The 22,501-nt window shown below is 40.4% G+C and overlaps 1 protein-coding gene across 1 annotated transcript in view; it reads right to left on the bottom strand.

Moving 5' to 3' along the window:
• Positions 1-22,501, bottom strand: part of adam19a (ADAM metallopeptidase domain 19a) — a 349,292-nt gene that overhangs the window by 184,422 nt on the left and 142,369 nt on the right. The window lies entirely within an intron of this gene.

Here is a 22,501-nt window from a genome sequence, read left to right as displayed (position 1 = left end):
CCAATCATTAAACTTGCCAGAACTTTCTTCTTTGGAGGAATTAATTACCAAGAATTGCAATAATAAAGGATTAATATCAGTTTTTTATAACTGGCTTGTGTCAGGGTCTACTGAATCAACAACCTCAAAACTTGAATTATGGAAGGTGGGATTGAGTGAGGATATATCCGAGGATGAATGGAGACAAGTCTGTAAAAACTCTCAGAAACAGTTAGGTAACGTTAGCTTAAAACTACTTCAATGAAAACTACTGGTTGATGCAGACTTACATGACTCCTGTCAAACTAAATAGGCTTAATAAAAATATCCCTGATACATGCTTTAAATGCAGAGTGGCTCAAGGATCATTTGTGCATTGTGTTTGGGAGTGCAACATTATTAGAGAATTCTGTGTGGAAGTGATTAATATTACAAAGGTAATTCTATCCTTGAATATTCCTCTAGATGCAAAAATGATTTTGCTGCATTTATATCCAAAGAATCTCGTACTAAATTCTCAGCAACGTAAATTTATAGATTTTGCTATATTACAAGCTAAAAGAATGATAGCTCTTAGTTGGAAAAGGTCTGATCGACCTAACTGGTGAGTTATTGGAGCTTGGATTAATGCCATGGCACAGTGTAAGGCCCTGGAAAAAATATCATATTTTATTAAAAACAAATTGGATGTACATGAAGAAATATGGAAGCCGTTTAATTACTACATTAGCAACAATAATATTGGTCATTTATTACAGGAGGTGTAACTATGTATTAGTGTTTGTGTGTTTTTTCTTTGTTTTTTTTAGAGTGTCTTGATGGAAAATGTAACTTTTATGTGTAAAGTACAGTAATGTATATTTGGTTTTTGGGTACCTTGCTTTATCTGTTTTGTATTTAGATTGATTCTCTTCTGAGACTTTTGAGTATTTCTATATGTGAGAAGAGAGTGGTGTTCTCTTGTTGGGGTGGGAAATAACTGATGAAATAGAAAAGTGTTACCTGTCTTATATAATCAAAACAATAAACATATTGTTCAAAAAATACCTACGTTTTGATGTATAAATTGTGTATGACAAGTAAAAATTGTGGGTGTGAGAGCAGTTTATAGAGCAAGGACAAAGATAATTTTTTCGAAGCGCCACACTCTAATCTGTGACATCATTCACTCTAAGAAGCTACATACACACTCTGTTTAATCGATAAAATTTCTTGAAATGTACACTAAACTTAAATAGCTTTTTTACAAAAACTGTAAAAGATATCAAAACACTGAGCACACCCCGAATACCTGTATATTTTGTGAATGGTTTAAAGTTTGAATCACTTCTGTAGGTGAAAGAATGTAGGAGGAGATACATTTTGAAGCAGAAGAGGATTTGAAGGATTTGAAGCTTGCTCTCATTGACTTTAATGTTAAAATAAAATGTTTCAAAGCTTAATATTTAAAAAAGTATAAATAGTAGAAAAAAAGTTGAAGAAGTCCCATCATTAGCTGAAAGAGCTGAACATTTTAAAAGTTAAATGGTTTTAATAGCTGAACGTATGCAGAAGTTACAGAGAGCCAAAAAACGTACGGAATAATAAGAAAAAAGAAAGAACCGAATAACAATAGTTGGAATGCTGCTGAATCAGCATTCCCACTAATTATCTCTACAGCACCACACAACGCAGACTAAAGTGCAATGAGTATGGCACTACCAGCCATAGTGATCCTGATCACACAATGCCATGGCATTAATCCAAGCTCCAATAACTCACCAGTTAGGTCAATTTCTCACCATTAGCAACTCCTGCTCCGACCCAGCTCCGGTCAGTGTATTTCATACTCACATCAAATCTATCACCAAATCCGCCTTTTTTCATCTTAAAAACATCTCCAGACTCCGGCCATCACTCTCTGACTCCGTGGCAGAAACCCTCATATTGTTTCATGAAAGGGGCATCATGTCTTTGGCGATAAACTCTGTTACTGTTTGAGTAATTTCCTCGTTCCGTTTTAAAGTACGTTCATATGGAGTTAATGTTACGCTTTTAAACATTTCGGTGAGTGATGCCTGTCGGGTGGTATTTTGCTTACTTGACAAACTGGTGTTCGGCATTTTAGCCATGCAACTGTCGTAGATGGCTTTGTGTTGTTTTTTTTAAAGTGCTGATACAGGTTCGTAGTGTCACCCCATGAGGTAACAACGTTAGCAAGACAGCACAATACCTGAAGCTGCACATCATCTTCTTTTTTTAAACCAAAATAGTCCCACACAAGTGACATACTGTTCCTATTTGGGACTAAAGTTTCTGTTGAGCCTGAGGCCATTGTACAACAGGTCAAGGTATGGCGTAGCGTTAGCGTGCCAAGTTGATGCTTTCTTCTTCTTCTTCTCTTCTTTAATGGCGGATTGCAAACAACTTTTAGGTGCATACCGCCAGCTACTGTACAGGAGTGTGTAACATCATGTAGTTGATGCTTTCTCTGCGAAGTACAGACTGCTTTGCTCTCGCGAGTCACTTGACCAAATTGCAGCCTTTGCGATTAGGAAATCACGTTTTAAAGCAAAACACTATGTAACTTTTAGCTGCAGCTGTAGTTCCAATGAGACAACCTGTAGGGGGACCGAAGCGACGGATAGCGCGAGCTGTAGTTCCAATGAGACAACCTGTAGGGGGACCAAAGCGGGAAAAGTTACATAGTGTTGCTTTAACATATCGCAATATTATTGCAAATGAGATTAATCGCTCAGCCCTAAAACATACTCATTGTCTTCCAGCTCTGTCAGTCTTGTTGTACATTATATCATAAAAACTGTTCAGATAATTTCTAAAATGTTGGTAAAGGTGCAGCAGATATCAATCTACACAATGCAACACATTTCCACTTCCGGAGGAGTCAGGGTCCTTTTTGTTGAATGCATAAAGTCAATAACAATGAGCTCTAGGCAATCAATTTTAATGTGCTCATTTGCAAAAATAAACATTGTTCAATGCTTTACCCTGATTGCACTCCATGTCTTAAAGTATTTATAGGTCAGCTGAAACAACACAACAAGCCCAAGAGCCCAGCCAGCTGTTAGTTATGTCTACAATGAATTGCTGCCAAGAGCTGGCAGAGAGATATGTGCAGATAACATGGAGGGGGGGAGGGACGGACAAAGTGACCTATTGCCCTACTGACAGGAAAAGACATGAGGAAACACAAAAAATGTGCATACACACACTCTCCTCTTGCTCACACACTTTCTCAGATGTTAAGGATTGCCATCTGTTGTTGATTTCTCTTTGTTTATTAGGGCCCGAGCACGAAATTCTTCGTCGCATTTTTGAGGGGGTTAGCATGCACGAAAACTCACAAATATTTGCACACGTCACAACTGGTGAAAACTGCAAAGTTCTGTAGTGATTGGGCTCCGGCGTTGCCAGGGGGCTCCATAGTGCCCCCTAACGTGCGCCTTAAATTGGACAAAAGTAATAAGTTAATATACCAACTTACAATAATAAAAATCTTCATTTTACGAACACTTGTTTGAGGACTTTAGGATGCACGAAAACTCTCAAGATTTTGCAGTCGTGCACAATAGTAAACTCTTTCATCTGAATTCACATTTAGGCTTGGGAGTGGTATAGTTGCTCTATAGCGCCACCTAATTGGTTTTAGCACTTGGGCACATTTTTGACGGCCTCAATATATACGAAAACTCACAAAAATTGGCGCCCACATAAACACCTGGGAGCTTTGCGAGACTGTACAGCGATTTGGCCCATACCTGTAAGTGGGCTAATGCGTAGAAGGCCTTAACTTGGACATAGTTGCTCCGATCTTCACTAGATTTAATACCCATATTGTTCTCTCATTGCGGACATATTTCCCATTTACCTTCATTAGCTCCGCCCAAGCATGCATTTTTCAGGTGTTTTACACTCTTTCGAACTCGTCCTAGGCCGTGATTTCAATCTTCTTGAATCTTTACAGGTAGTATCTGTTGACCCTCATGACGAAAAGTTATCCAGAGAACTTTGATAGTTGACAAAATGCGCAAGTTACAGCAACTTCCTGTCTAAAAAGGAAGTTGCATTATCTTGGCAACAATTATTCCGATTGCCCCGAAACTTGACAAGGTTGTTCGTCATGGCCGGTTTAGTATCTGTGCCAAACTTGGCGTCAATCGTCTATTAGGCGCTGTTTTAATTTTTTTTAATTAATCAGCAAAATATTGATATATGGGAAACCTACTCTGTCTAACTACTCCTGGGGTGTGAGTCCGATCGGCACAAAAACTGGCATATAGACTCGGAGGACCCTCGTGACAAAAAGTTATCAAAAGAATTTTAATAGCTAAAACAATGCGCAAGTTACAGAGGACCAACTTCCTGTAGGTGGGTGTCGAAACATGAACGGTTGCATCTTGCACACGGCTATTCCAATGGACACAAACTTAAGACAGTTGTTCCTCATGTGCCAATGAGGCTGTGTGCCAAATATGGTGTCAATCGGCCTTTAGATGGCGCTGTTTTAATTTTTTTAATTAATTAGCAAATTCGCTTTGAGAAAAACCTACTTTTTTTTAACTCCTCCTAGAGCGTGAGTCCCATCTGCACAAAAATGTACACGTAGACTCGGTGGACCCTTATGACAAAAAGTTATCAAAAGAATTTTGATAGCTAACACTATGCGCAAGTTACAGAGGACCAACTTCCTGTAGGGGGCTGTCGGAAACAGGAAGTTGCGTATCTTACCAAGATTTATTCCGATTGACACCAAACATGACACAGTTGTTCTGCATAGGGGCTTGAGCATCCATGCCAAATTTAGAGTGAATCAGCCATTAGATGGCGCTGTTAGAATGTTTTTTATTAATTAGCCACATCGCGATATATGGGAAACATACTTTGTCTAACTCCTCCTGGGCCGTGAGTCCAATCTGCACGAAAACTTGGATATAGACTCGGTGGACCCTCGTGACTAAAAGTTAGCTAAAACAATGCTCAAGTTATGGAGGAACAACTTCCTGTAGGTGGCTGTTAAAACATGAACGGTTGTATCTTGGCAAAAGTTATTCCGATTTACATGAAACTTAGAATGTGTGGTCTACATGTGATGTTGCGTCTGCCAGTACCCCCGACTGCAAGAAGGCGAGGGCCCGTTCATCGCTGCTTGCAGCTTTAATTTTCTCCTGCTGCCCTCTTTTTATTTTTCCATTATTACTCACACATACCCAGACCTAACTACTTTACAAATAACTCCTCCTGCTGACAGTGTACACAGAACTCCTTAAGTCCACTTAACTGGCAACACCAGAAGTTGAGATGGGCTGATAAACATCTGACACAATGGGGAGGGAGGTGAACAGTTGCCCTCTCTTTGCTCCTCTCCTGTTTACAGCAACCGCTAACAGAAACCCATACTATCCCGATAACAGCCTCTTTTGCTTAATTGCATAAAAAAGTATGCCAACACATGCCATACCTACCTTGAACTAAATTAAATTAAGGCCAACCATAAATTGTGTACTGCTAAAGGGGGCTGAAATAAATGGTATGCAAACATTCTTATCAAAAGAAAAAATGGCTCAATGCCTAAAGAGGCCAAAAAAGAAAAGCAAAAAAGGGTAACTGAACAATTGAGAATTTCTGAATTAAGCATATTGTGCTGAGCCTCAAAGACACAAACACAGGAGGACTGAGAGAGGACATTCTGTAGGAAGAGTTGCTGGGAGTGGGAACAGTGGTGATAAGACAACAAAGAAATTATAGAAGCCAGGTTTCTAGTGCTATTTCCTATAGCTACATCAAAACACTGCTAGCCCTTCTATTGTGCACTCTATGACCAATATAAATACTTAAAGCATAATTACAGTGTTCCTGGGCCTGAGACAGAGTCAAGCTAAGTTAATGCACGCTGGAAAAAAAGAAAAAAAAAAATCAATGGCAGCGCTGCAGTTAATGTAATTATGCAGCCTGCCCTGGTCCTCTAAGAGACATCTGGAAAACAGAGCTAGCATCTGGGGCCCAATGAGGGGCCGCGATTACACACTGTAGCAGACAACCTAACTCAATCACTGAAACACATGATTGCTACTAGACAAGAAGCAAGTGGCAGAGAGAAACACTAAATGATTACTCCTACAGTGCTTTGATATGTATGAAACCAATAGTATTTATTTAAGCTGCACTAATCAATATTTTTATATCAACCAAGGCAAATTCCTCGTAAGTGCCACTTACTTGGCAATAAAACCTTTTCTGATATTAACAATAGATCAAATGACTGTGTTTAATGTAAAAGGTGGTGCTCTTAGTGACAAATAGACAGAAAATGATCACCAACTCTGCAGTTTTTCTCAGCTCTACTGAGCTTTTTAGCCTCTTTCAGCTTATTATATCGGTTTCAGGCTAGCAAAATCAGCTAGGGCTGCACGATTTAGGGTTTCAGCATCGACATTGCAATGTGCGCAAGAGTCACATCGCAGGACGTGCAATGTCAATTCAGAGAAAACAACAGGCATACAAAAGGAAAACTTGCACAGTTCTAATTTTGCATGACTTATACAGTGTTTCCCATTATAACTTACAGTCTAGGTAGGCCTGCCACAGTTTTATAATTAGCCAAAAGTATTTTTACACTTCTCAACGGGTGGGGTTCACGCAGTCTGCCCAGGGGATTGAAATCGGTGTGTGTGTGTGTGTGTGTGTGTGTGTCCATGCGATGCAACCAGCTCTAGGTCTGCTTGGAAAGGCTTTACGATGAGGGTGGTTTGCAGCTGACAGCGCCCCGAGCCTTGACCTCAGCGCTTCCCAGGGCCATGCACAGACTGTCAACTGGGATGAGCTGTCATTAGAGCATCTTTTTTGTCATATTATCACCATTCATATAAGAATTTAATGATCCCACAGCAGGGATATTCACTTATCCCCGCTACAGCAGCTCAAAAGTTTAAAAAGCAAAGGAAAAAAGTGACTGAGACAAACAAAAATGAAACAGGATAAGAACACGACAAAAATACAAATAAAATAGCTATACACATTATATACACCTTTCACTTGTGCAGATACTGTATATCCATGATAGATCATTTTCCTTGCAGAAGATACAAATATCTATTTATACAATCTATAAATATGTTTATGATTAAATTGTTTACTAGAACACAACATCTTCATAGAGGTAGTCTCTTAATTTTGCCCTCAAAGTGCACCAGATTGATACATGCAATTTTAAAATGTACAAAATTTTCTTCCGGGAGAGCATGCCCCTGTACAACCCTAGAGGGTGAAAAATTCCTGTAGGCTATTTTTTCATATCATAATGTATACCAGAAAATAATATTATAGTCAGTTTTTTTCAATATTGTGTGCAGCCCTAAACTCCGCTCTCATCAGCCAGCCTTCAGTGACAGAGCCCTGATAAAGCCACTGTAAACTACCTGCACAGCAGCAAACAGCAGACAGACACAGTTAAAAACTAGCTGGTAAAGAAAGTTTAACATCTGTGCTGCTGTGGCCCACGTCACTTTATATTACAAAGTGTAAACACAGTCACCGAATCTACACTGCAGATATGACATCTTTAACCCCTTCGTCAAGCGTGTATTTGGTTTTAGGGTGAATTCAGACCAAAAAAAGCGATCCGGCGATTTGCAGCAGGGTTGTGCAACGGTGATAGTGTCACTGAAATGGCCTATTTGTGTTATCTTCCTCTATAACACCATTCAAATTTCATTTGTTATTTTTTTTAAATATTTGAATAATATTTGAATACTTAATGCTCAAATGCAGCCCGTTAATAATACGTACTACACTACTCAGGCTTATGTATTGTCAATGGTACTTTAAGCATGTGGTTGTTGTTACACGTTCTGTCCACTAGAGGGACTTCCAACATCAGCCTGGCCTTGAAGGGGACCTTGTCATGGCGCATTGCATTTCTTGCACGCTTTGTTTACATTCATTTTCCACCACAAGCACACAGTATGTAATGAAACATGATCTAACAGGTGTATTGAAGAGGTTCTGTTGTAAAGGCTAACGGTGCCCGGTTAGCACAATGACATCATGTTAGAAAGCACAGCCGAAACGATTTGTCATAAACTAAGTAACAATAGTGTTAGCCATGATGCTAATGGCATTGATAACTAAGCCAAACACTGCTGTCACTACTATTTTAGTGATTTATAAGCAACCTGTTTCTTGCAGATTGTCACGTTACTGAGAATACAGCTATAAGAAGGTAATATATGAAGTTGAAGCTAACTCTGACAACTGTAGGGCAGCTAACATTAACTTTAGCTATCTCCATGAAGCTCCCACCTAAGCTCCTATAACTCGCTACGCAGTTAGAAAACGAACAAGCTAAATAATGAGAACATGAACGTTTTTGGCTCGGTGGATGTCGATTTTAAAGTAATGTTACCTCCGTGATCTCAATGCCTTGTGTTTCTCACTACCGCTAACTTATTGTTAATCAGATGTGACATGACAAAAGCATTTTGTGAGATTAGCTAATGTTAGCCAACATATTTATAAAAAAATCACATTTGAATAGTATTTCAGCATTCTAATAGTATTGATTTTTTTACTATTCAAATTATATTCAACTTTCGGAATTCGTTCCAACAGCCCTAATTTGTGTGATGTCATTTCGGGTTATTTAACCCCCCCAATGTAGCACAAGTAAACTTTATATTTCACAGTTATTGTTTTCCGTTTATAGATCGCAACATTTCCGATCGCACTTGAAGGCCGTTTCATTTCACGAAGAATGAGAGAAAAGAGACAGAGCTTTGTGCTTGAGCTTGTTGCAGGAAACAGTCAGCTGTTACACTCCTGGACAGTTCTGTGCTTGTTTTGTTTTTTACCCTCATAGTGTTTAAAACTTTCTTGTGGCAGCGATAGAGACAGGGATGTTTACTGTTTTCCTGTACGGGACTCTCACACCGCCTCAAAACAGACTGACAAGTGTGATCGTCGGTTACGTGACTGGCCACTACAGCGTGACGTCGGGTTGTGTTTTCACCGGCCGCCTCAGGACTGCCTGAGTGTTAAGGAATGCATCCTTACTCTTAAACAAGGACAGGCAGCAGGGGTGACCTGACAAGCACACTTCACAGATACCCACAACCTGACAACATGGTCCCAGCCGTGGTCATATTCTTAGACTAGGACAACCAGGAACCTCCATGTTTGTCACATTGGCTCTAATTTTCCCCAACGCCTGTTCATGGCCCGTCACCCATCTGTGAAGTGTGCTGTCAGCTCCCTGAGGCCCTGTCACAGGATCATAGTTGATCTGTTGAAAAAACAAAGAGTGATGATTGTTTAGGGCAAATATATGTTGGTCTTCTTTAGTGTTGCAAAGATTTGTTGTCAACTATTAAATGAATCGCCAACTACTGTATTTTGATAATTTCTTAATCAGTTTGAGTCATTTTTATAAATAAAAAAAGAACAAAACGATTCCAGCCTGTTAAATATTGTCTAGTTTCTTCACTCCTCTGTGACAGTAAACTGAATGTCTTTGTGACAAAACACGACATTTGAGGACATCATCTTGGGCTTTGGGAAATACATTTTGCACCATTTTCTGGACCATTCCATTTTATAGAAAAAACAATCGATTCATCGAGAAAAAAATCGACTGATTAATCAACAATGAAAATTATCGTTAGTTGTGGCCCTAGTCTTCTTGGCTTGCCAGTGGTATCATACGTAGTTTAATTCAAGGTGCTGTAATGATCTAAAGAACTGGCAACTTTCATAGTACTCATATTTATCTCATACTTATCTTAGCTTTTAACAGACTGCATGTTTATCTGGAATTGACAACTATAAGCAAAGCTCTGAGCATTTCTTGAGTTGCCTTGTGTGGCGGGGAGCTGAATGAAACACACAATGGTCACATCACTAAGCATGGTGTCGTTTGACAAACAGAATAATATACTGTAGCACACACTGGATGAGCCATGCAGACAAAATTCAGTCAAGGTCAGGTAGCTGGGTTGTGCCAAGCAGTGAATAAAACTGCTGCTTTCTGGAACATCAGCATGCGTTAACACTAGGGTTGGGTACCGAAACGTGGTGCCAATAGGGCACCGGTTCCGACATAAACGGTAGTATCGAGACCGAATAAGAACAAAAAAAAATTTCAGAAGCATCGCTGCATGGGACGCTAAGTTACCATTAGCTAGTAGCTGGATTAAACACAATGGTTAAACTGCTGACAGCTTACGTTAAGCGGTGTAAAGTGTGACTGTATTTCCCTGTAGAAGATTCCAACACTGGGACGCAACAGTCCGCAGCTGCCACAGACGGTGCGTTTACTTGAAACTCACCAGCCTTGTGGTGCAAGTTATTGTAAAATACTTTTTTCCCATCTGGTGCTTGTTTTTGTCGTTTACCAGCAATTTACTGGTGAAATAAGTTATTGTAAGTTATTGTTATTACATTATTAATCAATCATTTAATTTTGACCATATGGCCTTAGCAATAAACAAGCCGTTCTTTAATGTCGCCAACTGTCGTTTTGTGCTCCTTTTTTTATATTTTATATTATATACATTATAAATATATATATTTCGGTTCAGGCACCGGCACCGTTTTAAAAGTATGGTTTTAGCACCAGTATCGGAATAAACCCAAACGATACCCAACCCTAGTTAACACTGGGACACAAGACAGCGGTTTATCTCGCAATGCACTTGTCACAACATATCGTCACACGGATATTAGACAAACCTATAGCAAAATATATCAGTTCATTGTGGGACGTCTTGATATGATGTTATGTTAATGCAGAAATGAACACCTTTCTGGCACTAAAATAAGCTCAGCTCAAAGGTCAAGCTTTTTTGTAGCAATCATCATTGTCTTATGGTCTTCATCAGGAGGTGGAGCTGACGCAGATGTCATCATGTGACCTTTAGTGTGGAGAGTCTGATTTGAGATTATTTTGTCACACATAGCCTACTGTTGCCACGGTCTTCCATGTTTATCAATAAGGTTGTTGCAGGGCTATTGAAGGGCTATTTGTAGGTAGATTTAGTTCTTCCAGGTACATGATAACATCTGCAGATCATTCCTAAGTATATCAATACACAATCTTCATACTTGGTTATGTCAGCCAGTCATGTGGTGGCGATGTGGCTTAAGTGTGATTTATGCTACTGCGTAAAATCTGCGCAGGTACGTACGTAGGTACGTAGAGACACGGACCCCACACCAGACCCTACGCCGTAGCCTGACGTGCACCTCTCAAAAAAATTTAACTTCACGTTGCGAGGCGCACGTCTCTCGGCCGTGGCTTGGTATTTCCCCCGACTCATTTCCTGGTTCTCCTTCTCCATAAACAACATGAAATTAAGGAGAGGGTAAACTTTTCCTGCTACAGATTTCCCACCGTGGTCAGAAAGAACAGGGGAGACACTTTGTTTCTCTCACTATGACTCTAGAGTCGGTATTCGCTCCGAAGCTAATCACGTCACTTTCTCACTCGCTCTACGACACACTCCCCATGCACACACACACATGCCAGCCCTGCTATTCTCAAAGAGATCGACGCACACACTAACACACAAGTATAAACTTCTGGCCACTTACGTAGGCTACGGTGGAAGCTCCGTGTGGAGCCTCCGTAGACCTATAAATTAAGCTTAAGTTGGTTAAAGTGCCTTGTCACGAGATCCTGGGTTCAAATCCCAGAGGTGCCTTTTGTATCTGCAGGAAGGTTATGTGTCACTATTTTTGTATTGATGTAAGTGTATATAATGTTTGACCGTGACTTTTGTTTGTCGTTTCATACTGTCTGTATTAACTTTACAAGATGAAATCTCACATCACTTTCCCAGGTTTATCAGTACCAGAAAATCAGTCACTTCAGTTTGCCATTGCTGTCGTGTCTTGGGTTTGGACTAGGGCTGTCAATCGATTAAAAAATGTAATCCAATTAATTACATACTCTGTGATTAATTAATCGAAATTAATCGCATACATAATTAACGGTGCCTGAACCGATACTTTTTAAGAAAGTAAAAAAAGAAAAGAAAAAAAAAGTGTACTAAACAATAGTCGGTGACATTAAAGAACGGCTTGTTTATTGCTAAGGCCATATGGTCAAAATTAAATGATTTAATAATAATGTATAACAATAACAATAACTTATTTCACTAGTAAATTGCTGTTGAACAACAAAAACAACCACCAGATAAGGACATTTACAATAACTTCAAATGCACCACGAGGCTGTAGTTTACCAGTTTCATTGAACGCACCGTCTGTGTTGTTTCTGCGACGGCAGCTGCAGATACAGTTACATACCGGTGTTGAATCCTCTCCAATAAAACACAGTCAAACTTTACGCCGTTTAGCGTTAGCTGTCAGCATTTTAACCGTGTTTAATCCAGCTACTAGCTAGCAGTAGGCTAACGTTAGCTGCTGTCGAGTATAGTGTTAACTAGCGTCACGTGCAGCGGTGTTTGTGTTGCCTGTATTGTCTTCAGAGCATCAGAGAGAAGCGCAGACATATCAGTGGCACCAGATTTCGGTAGCCAGGGTTGGCAGGAAGAAGATTTTTACAAGTAAATGTTCCAATTAATGATCCAGGCAGCACATTCTCGTCTCCCTCCTTCATTTTACAGCCGAATATTTTGACAGCCCTAAATCGGGGTGATAATCACTTCTTCTTTTTTGCATACCTCCTGTAGCGTCTTTTACCTTAACTCTTACATTAGGCCATGAGGTGGACCAGGGGAGAACTTGCTTGGACGCGTGTTCTGCGTGCCAATAATCAATGTCCACAATCTGTCTGTATTTCGGTGCTGTGACCCATTTATTCTCCTGACGGCCTGCTCACCGTCGCACAAGCAATACAGTCCATTTAATTTAATTTCTGGTTTGGTTCCATTCATTTTCCTTGTCAAACAAATCAAACAATGAGATGCACTGACCAGTGAAAAGCTGTATGCTTTCCCCTTTTTCCACACACCTGTTAGGGAGTGAGGAGATCCAGAAATGCTTGTTACTAACCTAGCTCTGGGGAGTTTACTCTCCGGAGTCCTTATGTTTTTTTCCCAGCATATTTCCTTGGATTAGGATGGCACCAAGATCTTGGTTGCAGCTGTCGCCGTGGTCCTGCTTCACTACACCCTGCTACGCTCTGTGGTGCCCTGCTGTGTCCTGCTGCGTCTTGCTGAACCCTGCTGCGTCCTGCTACGTCCAGCTATGCTCTGCTGTGCCACGCTACATACTGTAACGCCCTGCAGTGCCCTGCTATGACATGAACTACTATGACTACCATTTTTTAGTCACTGTTACATTATCTTTATTGTGACTATTATTGCCACTGTTCATCATATCCCACCTACCAAGAGCCTGGGTCTGCCGAGGTTTCTTCCTAAAAGGGAGTTTTTCCTCGCCACTGTATAATATGCTTGCTCTTGGGGGAATTACTGGAATTACTAGAATTGTTGTGACTTTATAAAGTATAGAGTGTGGTCTAGACCTACTCTATCTGTAAAGTGTCTCGAGATAACTCTTGTTATGATTTGATACTATAAATAAAACTGAATTGAATTGAATTGAACTGTGTACCTGTGGCTGATTACCTTTATGCCTTTCCAAAGGCAATGCTCCACCCAGTGCTCAAACGTAAAACTGCATATTAATTAGCATAACCAACGTGGTATATAAACAAAACAAAACAAAGTGGTGTAATGGCTCCAACACCTCCTACATCCCAGTTTGGGAACCAATGTTCTTAGCTAACAAAAAGACAATGATTCTTAGTGTCAGGTGATAATACTTAAATAAAAACATAGTTTTGAATATTATATTCCATTTCCCCCTAAATCCTTCACATTGGTCCTTTAACACGGCAAGTGCCACTCCATTTGGAGAGTTCAAAAGAAGGCCAGCAGACTGCGAGCTAAATTCTTCGCATGTTTTTCAAATCGAACATGGCAGGCTTGTAGAGAACCTGGATCTGGGAAATGCTATGCCAGGATATTATGACAGCTGGAATTTCAAATAAAAGAGACATCGATTGACAGGGTCAGTGTTACTAGTCTCAGTTGAAATACATTTCAAGGTCACTTCCATGACAACAATTAGCCTTAAAATGCTGGGTGTGTACTAGCAGGTTAAATATCCACAAGCGAATGCAACAAATACAGGAAATCTTACACTGAAAGCTATTTTTATTCCTTATAAAATTAAAAGTAGTTGCATGCCTTTAACGCTTTATAATAAATATAACACATTGTAATGGTTCCAAGAACCTTCTGACTGTGTAAAGTTGTATTGTGCAGAGTTTTCTCTAGCATTTCACGGCTTAGGTGTAGCACCTAATCCGTTTTGGGCACCACCTAAGCAGAGTAAATTGAAAATCAATGTGAGCATCAAAACTAACTAAATGACTTTTCTCAGATCTAATGGTTGTAGTTGGTCTCCAGTGGACTTCTTAATCAAGTTTTTTGAGTGGTAATTTGTATTATCTGCTCTAGCTTTTCCAACATAATAGACATCGATATGGTAATAATAATGGCCCAAAATCGTGTGAAATTGCATTTTTCTTTTATTGAAAAACCACTAAACCCCTCATCAAATACGTGCTCCTAATTCTTTTGCAAACCTAGAGAAAAAACTGTTGTGTTGCATGATTTTGCTATCTGAGGATGTGGAAAAGGTGTGTGAAGTGTGATTTGTGCTGGCCATCAGTCATCCTGGACTTTAGGCGTGAAGTGAAATGAGAGATGGCAACAAAGCCCTGCAGGCTTGAGTCTTGGTTGTGGTCTGTCTCAGACGTTCAGTTTCAGAAGGTCACACTTTGACAGATGAGGCAACGCTGTCTTTTGGGATACAATGGTGAACGGGACCGTATTGGACAAGCATCAGATGTCACAGAATGTGTGTTTCTGCAGATACGCAACCACACAGACATGTTGAGTAAATATTTAATGTTTCAAGGCTGCACAGCTGCTCTAACAGGACTTCCTAAGCACATGCCAAACAGGAAACACTACAGAGTCTGCAGGGTATACAGGTCTGGCAGGCCCAGGCTCACATTAGCCAAACACCACCACCTGCTCTCTGTCTCACTCTGACTTTACATCTACTTCTCCTCCGTACCCTTCTTGACCACCAGGACTAACTTTCACTGAGGGTTTATTCTGGTTCCTGTGAGCTTGTCTAACCCTCTGTCTTTCCCACACTCCATATAGCCTTTGCAGGACAATTCATTTCCTGGTACTGACTCATACGCCCCCCACACACACACACTCCTCCTCCTTCTCTCTCCCCTCTCCCCTTCATGCTGCCAGCTGAAGCAGCTCTGAATCGGAATGGTTTTCTTGGGAATTTCCTTCGCAAAAAAAGGAGGCAGACGCTGTGGCTCGGAGCTGCCAGTCATCGTCTGAACTGATATCCCGAACAGGATTAGAGCAGATTAACGGAACAAAGCTTATTATTGATTTTAATCATTATTAAATTGGATATACTGTGAGGCTGCAACCAAGTTCAAACAAACTAGATCCTGGGGAAAAATCAATGAAGGAACTGAGATAATAAAAGCTGTTGCCAGGAGAGTGCTTAAAAACTGCTGTTTCCTCTAAACTTGTCTCTGTGAAGTCAGACTCTCAGAGGACTCCAGCCCTAATTAACACCTTGTCAGATCTGCCGTCTGGAGCACAGCAATACATTTAGCTAAACTAGACACAACTGCAAGGGTCTGCCTCATCATTACGTACAATGGATGGCATGTATTGCCCATTTTATTACACATCATCCCAGGGTGGCAGTGTAATCAAGGCTTTCATTAACTTAGAGAGAACTTACACTTCATCTAGTAACCCTCAACAGAAAATTTGCAATTAAAATTAAATGTGCTATTTAAGGTCATCATCCTTAGCTGTGTGTGAGAGATATACTGAGGCGAGGAGATAAAGCTGCTGAGCACCACCAGCTAATGCAAGCTAATTAAATGATATGGCCAATTGTTTTGACGCTATTAATATTTAATATATGGTGATTACCCTGCCGGCACTTGTTTAATAATGTACATGTCTGCTTAATTCTTTTGCCTTGCTTGTTCACACACAAAGATATGCCACAGTGTAAACAAAGTTACCGGTAACATTAGCCAAAGTGATGTTCTTACTTTCTGAGGTGAAGAAGCTCTTCTTGAGTTCATAAGTTGAAACTGTGCCAGTTCAATTTCTAAATAGATTATTTATTCATTATAGTTTTTTCCCCCTAGAAGGCAGTTTCATTTGGCTTTTCATCTGGATGAGGAAACTATAGCACTGCTTTCCATTAAAAAATATTATTGATGGGAGAATATATTTCAGGGTTTGATGAAGACTGTGACATTGCAACAGTGACCTCTTTAAAACCTAAAATGTCCAATCTACAGCTGTAGTTACCTGGTAAATGTGCATCACAGGCCTTCGTCTGTAATCTATTTTTTTTATTTTATTGGTTTATTTGATAGGGACCATGCATATTTATGAACATTGTTGTATAAAAACACCATGTAAATATGCCAGAATTAGTTAAAGTAACTACTTTCCATCTGCAGTCCCGAGGCAGGTAACATAAGACTAACAGAGACAACCAGCAATCATACAGCGCTCATTCACTATACATTAAAAGGTACACATAATAGTGACATTGACAAAACAAACAAGCAAAACAAAACAAAAATACATGATGCATGATACATGACAAAGACGTTATTCATCCACCTCTATACTACATTGAATTTACCAGTGAAAGTGTATGGGATAAAAAAAAATAAATAAAAAGAAATCTCAGCGAAAGATAGTTCATAACATAAAAAAGCCACTCTGTATCGTGTTTGTAACTAACAGGTTGCAAGTGGGTTCACTTTTTTTTGCTGCTAAAAAGACCAACAGAGCGGTAGGTCCATCAGTTCGCCAAACTATAACATTAGCTAACTCTGCTTCCTTCATTTTATTGTTATTTCTGACTCTATTTAAGAGATTCTCACTAATATACACATGTACAGCTAATTGGTCTGTTTTAATAGATACTGATGAACTGAAATGTTTTAACCATTTGATTTTATTTGATTTCCCCGCAGTGAGTGCACAGTATTATTGTTCATTTTGGATGGAGCACTGACTACAAAAGTACCAATTTGACCCCCTCCCACACAGACCCGGCTCATACACATAAACAAAAACATTGCTTACAAGGAATAGATCTTCACTGCTCTGAAGTTCTACTGAAGAACTGTGAAAATAGCTACAGTACAGAGCTTTCACATTATTCTTTGAGATTTTAAGAATTAAGTTCAGTCATGAATCCATTTTAATTTGACAGATGCACATAAAACTGTACTAAATATACTAATTTTCATGTATACCCTTTTGGCATACAAGAAATCGATGTATGATCGATGCAGCAATTAAACTTCATTAAGATGTTTAACAAAATAATTTAGGTACACTTAACCAAAGATTCTCTATAACTAAAGATAGTGTATTACACGCTGCCTCAATGGCCGGAAACGGTACACACTTCCTGTCTCCAAAATGGCCTTGTTTGAAAGTGTAGTGAATGCTGTGTGGATGAATGAAAAGTTATATTTGCAGAATGTATTTATATTTTCTGTTGCTAACATTAGATATTCACACAGCTAAAAACCATATTGAGCATTACGAAAATAACATGACATTGACATTAGCTTATCTGTGTGGCCAGATCTCGCGAGTTTGTTGCTGAGAAAGACACAAGTCTCAAACAGAGTTCATTTTCTACCGGTGTGTCCGTCAGAAAAATTCAATTTTTGTGTCAGAATATTCTGGAGATATGTGGCTTGTGAAACATTGGTCCAATATTTACTTTTGTGACTATGGGGCGAAAGAATCACACAGATACAGGAAATGACTCTGAGGCGGTTCGCTTCTACACTGTCTCTAACTAGCTTTTGTGGAGCTGACAACCGTATCTCATGGCCTTCATCAGCTAATGGAAGGGGTTATGATTTCCCCCCATATATGACCACATATTATCACATGACCCACATAACATACTAAGTTCTTGTGATAACAACTGAGCCAGCTCCATTTGCTGATGAAAACCATGACACCCAGGTGAAGGACGTGAAAAGTTTAGTGTTAGGTCACACAGAAAGAAAATCCATATTTACATTCATTCTTGACCATGAAAAAAACAAGAGAACTCCTCACATGGTCCTTTTAGTATGGCTCAAAAGCGAAATTTTTCTTGATCCGGGAAATTTTTTGAGCTGCAAAGATTAATCGATTAGCTGTCAACTACTAAATTAATCAGCAACTATTTTGATAATTGATTAATCAGCTTGAGTCATTTGTTATTTTATGGACAAAATAAGACATTTGAGGACTTCATGTTGGGCTTTGGAGAACATTGATCAACATTTTTCACCATTCACTGATTAATCGAGAAATAATTGACATGTACGAAAATAATGTGTGGCAGGATGGCCAAACGTGATTTACACACAAACCTCACAACTATATCCTTTGTGTGTTCTGAGTACCTCAGCCAGCACAGGCATGTCAAGCCTTACGTCAGCTGGGATTCCATGACACAAACAAACAAACAAACAAACACACACACACACACACACACACACACACACACACACACACACACACCATGCTCAATCTATTCTCAGGATCTGTGTGTAGGTCAGCTGCCCCCCAGCACATTCCCGGCTCATTCTCTTTCCATCCATCTCTCCTCCTCCTCCCTTATGTCTGTTTAGCTGACTTAATATGGAGTCCCACTTTGTCAGACCAGTCTATCAGTTTGATTAAACACTTTTCAGAAATGATTTACCTGTTTCACAAAATGCGGATAGTTAAAGGTTAGAAAGAAGAACAAAAGATGACAGCATCACAATGCAGCATCTTGAATTTCACTTGGGTACCTGACTAGTGTGCACTAATTATTAGTTAGTTTAACCAGACTAAATGATGACTTAAATTACTTTTGACAAGATATTTATGACAACGTGGTACTTTTTACTGATTTCATAACAAGCTATTTTCTATCCTTATAGTGACATAATTAAAACGTCTTAGTCCTATTTTTAGAACAAGATATGGGGATATATTTGTTTGTTTGATACATTTCTTCCTCCTTTTATAATTGTAAAAGTAATGATCTTGGCCTTCAAACACCCTGGCCATGTCCCAGTCCTGTCCCAGTGGAAGAGGCCCAGTAGATAAAATAAACTCAGTTTCCAGTAACATTCCCAGTAACTCTATACACAGAGCGACTGCTTCCCTCTTTCTCTGACCTACATTCGCAGGTGCAGACCAAACTTATGCGCTTTGCTGGGACTGCCGGTTTAAAATAAGCACAGACTCTGCCAGCTGGCTGTCCTGTATCACACAGTGTGGCTCCCTGGGCCAGACTCCGTTTCTGTCTCCTCTCCATTTCATTCATCACTGCCTGTCTGTTTCCTGTATGCCACCATTGTTTTAGGGCTTTTTGTTTTTCTGTCGGCCTGCCTTACTGTCCTCCATTTGTCTCCTCTTACTCCAAGTCATCAATCTGTTTCCAAGCAACTGAAATCCTATGCATCCAGTATGTGTACGCTGTCTTTGACTGACTCATTGAGGCACCTCGCACTTGCTCTTAAATCACACACTTGCAGTGCAATGCTTCCCACGTTCCTTCACAACAAACCAACAATCACTGTGACACAACTACTACAGCTGACAACTGAGTGGGGGTACTTAAAGTAGCTGTCTGAAAATATGATGCTATGTGGAAAATAACATGTTAATAGTGTGTATCCTGGATCTCCAACTGGCAAACTGCCAGATTTAGGATCTCACCTGCAGATCATTTTTATCCATATTGAAACTGAAGGAATTATTATTAGGGCCCGAGCGCTGACAGCGGTGAAGGCCCTATTGACCCTTTGCACGTGACGTCACGCTCCACTCGCGCGAATTATGAACGCCATGACGGACGGAAGAGCTATGCTGTAGATGGACGGCAAGCTAAACTCGTACGTTTTCGTTCGTGTTTGTGTTCTCACATTCACAATGTGCAGAGTAATCCTCACCAACACAAGCATGCAGAGTAATCCTCACCAACACAAGCATGTGTATGTATTGCCTTTCTGTTTCAAATGAGTGATAAATAAAATGATCCTCAACCAGCTAGCTGCCGTGCTAACCAGCTAACAGGTCCAACCTGATGATGACCCACATAACTAGTTAACATCGGTTATTCACTGACCTAGCTACATATCCAAAAAAGAAAGCCGTTCCCTTGATCATTTAACTTAACACACATGCAAAAAATATCGGTTAAATGCCCATCGCGTCGAAATATCCACCGGTCAAATCTAAACATAGGCTACGCAGCGAATATAATCACAGATAAGAAGATGGCTAGATGTTACAATTATGTGTGGTTACTACTGATCATAGACACTCCGTGATTTATTGCATGGCATGGATTAACGTGTGATAGATAATTAATGACTGCACTTCCAAGAGCTGGGATGCGTTCAGGCATCCATTAGCTAGGAAGTTGCATTGGCACACCCAGTGAACAACAGTATGGGTAGCCACGACCGACCATGTCCTCTAAAAACATGGGCTACGTGTTATATAAATCTTTACTTAAAGGAGAATTCCGGTCAATTTTTACGTTAATCTTGATCGCTATGCTACGCGAGTACTTTCGATAGAAAAAACCCCGACCCAAAACAGTGCAGGTAACACGGAGAAGCTGCAGCTACGTACTACAAGCGTCCACTGAGCTAAAACGGCAGTGGTCGGGGCCTTTGTGCCTCTTAACAGACACAAAATGCAATTAATATGTCTGTGCCACATGAACAGGGCCCTTACGTGTCAACAAGATGCGTTTTCAACTCAGACATTGTTTAAATTCACCTACCCTGGTCCCTGTCTTGATCCTGCCGGTAGCTAGCTTGCCCTGCTAGCTGATAGCCGTTAGCTGCTAGCTGCCGTCCGGTGAGTGCCATCCAGCTACTACTGCACTATGACCATATGACCATGACCTGTCCTCTGGAGGACATATCCACACCACCGCCGCTCCATGGATTATTATTGGGATGATTATCACAGAAGCCTGTCTGAATACACTCACCGGACGGCAGCTAGCAGCTAACGGCTAACGGCTATCAGCTAGCAGGGCAAGCTAGCTACCAGCGGATCGAGACAGGGACCAGGGTAGGTGAATTTAAACAATGTCTGAGTTGAAAACGCATCTTGTTGACACGTAAGGGCCCTGTCCATGTGGCACAGACATATTAATTGCATTTTGTGTCTGTTAAGAGGCACAAAGGCACTCTAAAACTTGCCCCGACCACTGCCGTTTTAGCTCAGTGGATGCTTGTAGTACGTAGCTGCAGCTTCTCCGTGACCTGCACTGATTCGGGTTCGGGGGGTTTTCTATCGAAAGTACTCGCGTAGCTATAGCGATCAAGATTAACGTAAAAATTGCCCGGAATTCTCCTTTAAGTAAAGAATAGATGTTAATACAAAATAAACCCTAGATTGATGTCTTATCTTTGCCATTATGAGGTACCTCCCCCCGCCGTTAGCGTAGCATCACGTACCTCTAACCCAGCCAGCTACAAAGAACTGGTTAGTATGCAGACTTTTAAAAGCTTTGAGATCAGCACCAGTATATGGGGATACCCCGTTTACCACATAGTGGTACAGATCGTGTGGACTGAAGTCGGGCAGACTCTGTGATTTAATGAGGTCCGTGAAAACGGAGGGAGAACGAATTAAGGGTCGGTATCCAATCTTGCTATTTCCAACTTCTCCAAATACTGCTCTTTGTGAGCATCTACCAGATGCCCTACCTCGACCGATAACGGCACGACAACTTGTTGTTCAATAGAAGAAGCCATATAAAGCCACAAATACAGTTTATTTAGTGTTATGTATGTCAAACTGATTGAAACTATGAAACTTTCCGCTTGTCCACTACTGTTTAGCTTGTGCTTCCGCCGTCCGTCATGGCGCCGTCACGTGGTCGTGTGACGTGTTTGCAAAGGGTCAATTGAAACTGAAGGCATTATTAAGGCCGAAGGGCCTGCAGGCGCAAAAATGTACCCACTTCCACCACTAGGTGGCGCTATAGCAGAAAAAAACGCGTTTGGCCCTATAACTCCACACCGTACACCGGACATTTAAAAACCATATATCCACGCGTTCCCTGGATCCAACTGAATCACGTGATATAGGCCACGCCCATTTCCGCCTAGACTTTTATGCGTGAAAAATCGCAATTTATGAAAAACCTACTTTTTCGATCTCCTCCTAGACCGTGCGACCGATCTGCACGAAACTTGGACCGTAGCATCTCCAGACCGACCTGACAAAAAGTTAATAAAAATAATTTTTATAGGATAAAAATTGCGCATATTACGCACAAACAAATTTGTGTAGCTAACTATTAAAACACCAACTTTGCCATATCTCTACCAAAATAAATGCTATCAACGCCAAACTTTAGATTCTTGTTTGCCATGACCCTC

The sequence above is a fragment of the Sander lucioperca genome, chromosome 17 (assembly GCF_008315115.2).
Source record: "Sander lucioperca isolate FBNREF2018 chromosome 17, SLUC_FBN_1.2, whole genome shotgun sequence".
Classification (NCBI taxonomy): Eukaryota; Metazoa; Chordata; class Actinopteri; order Perciformes; family Percidae; genus Sander; species Sander lucioperca.
The sequence above is the reverse complement of the archived record's forward strand: the minus strand, read 5'-3'. Positions and strand labels throughout refer to the sequence as shown.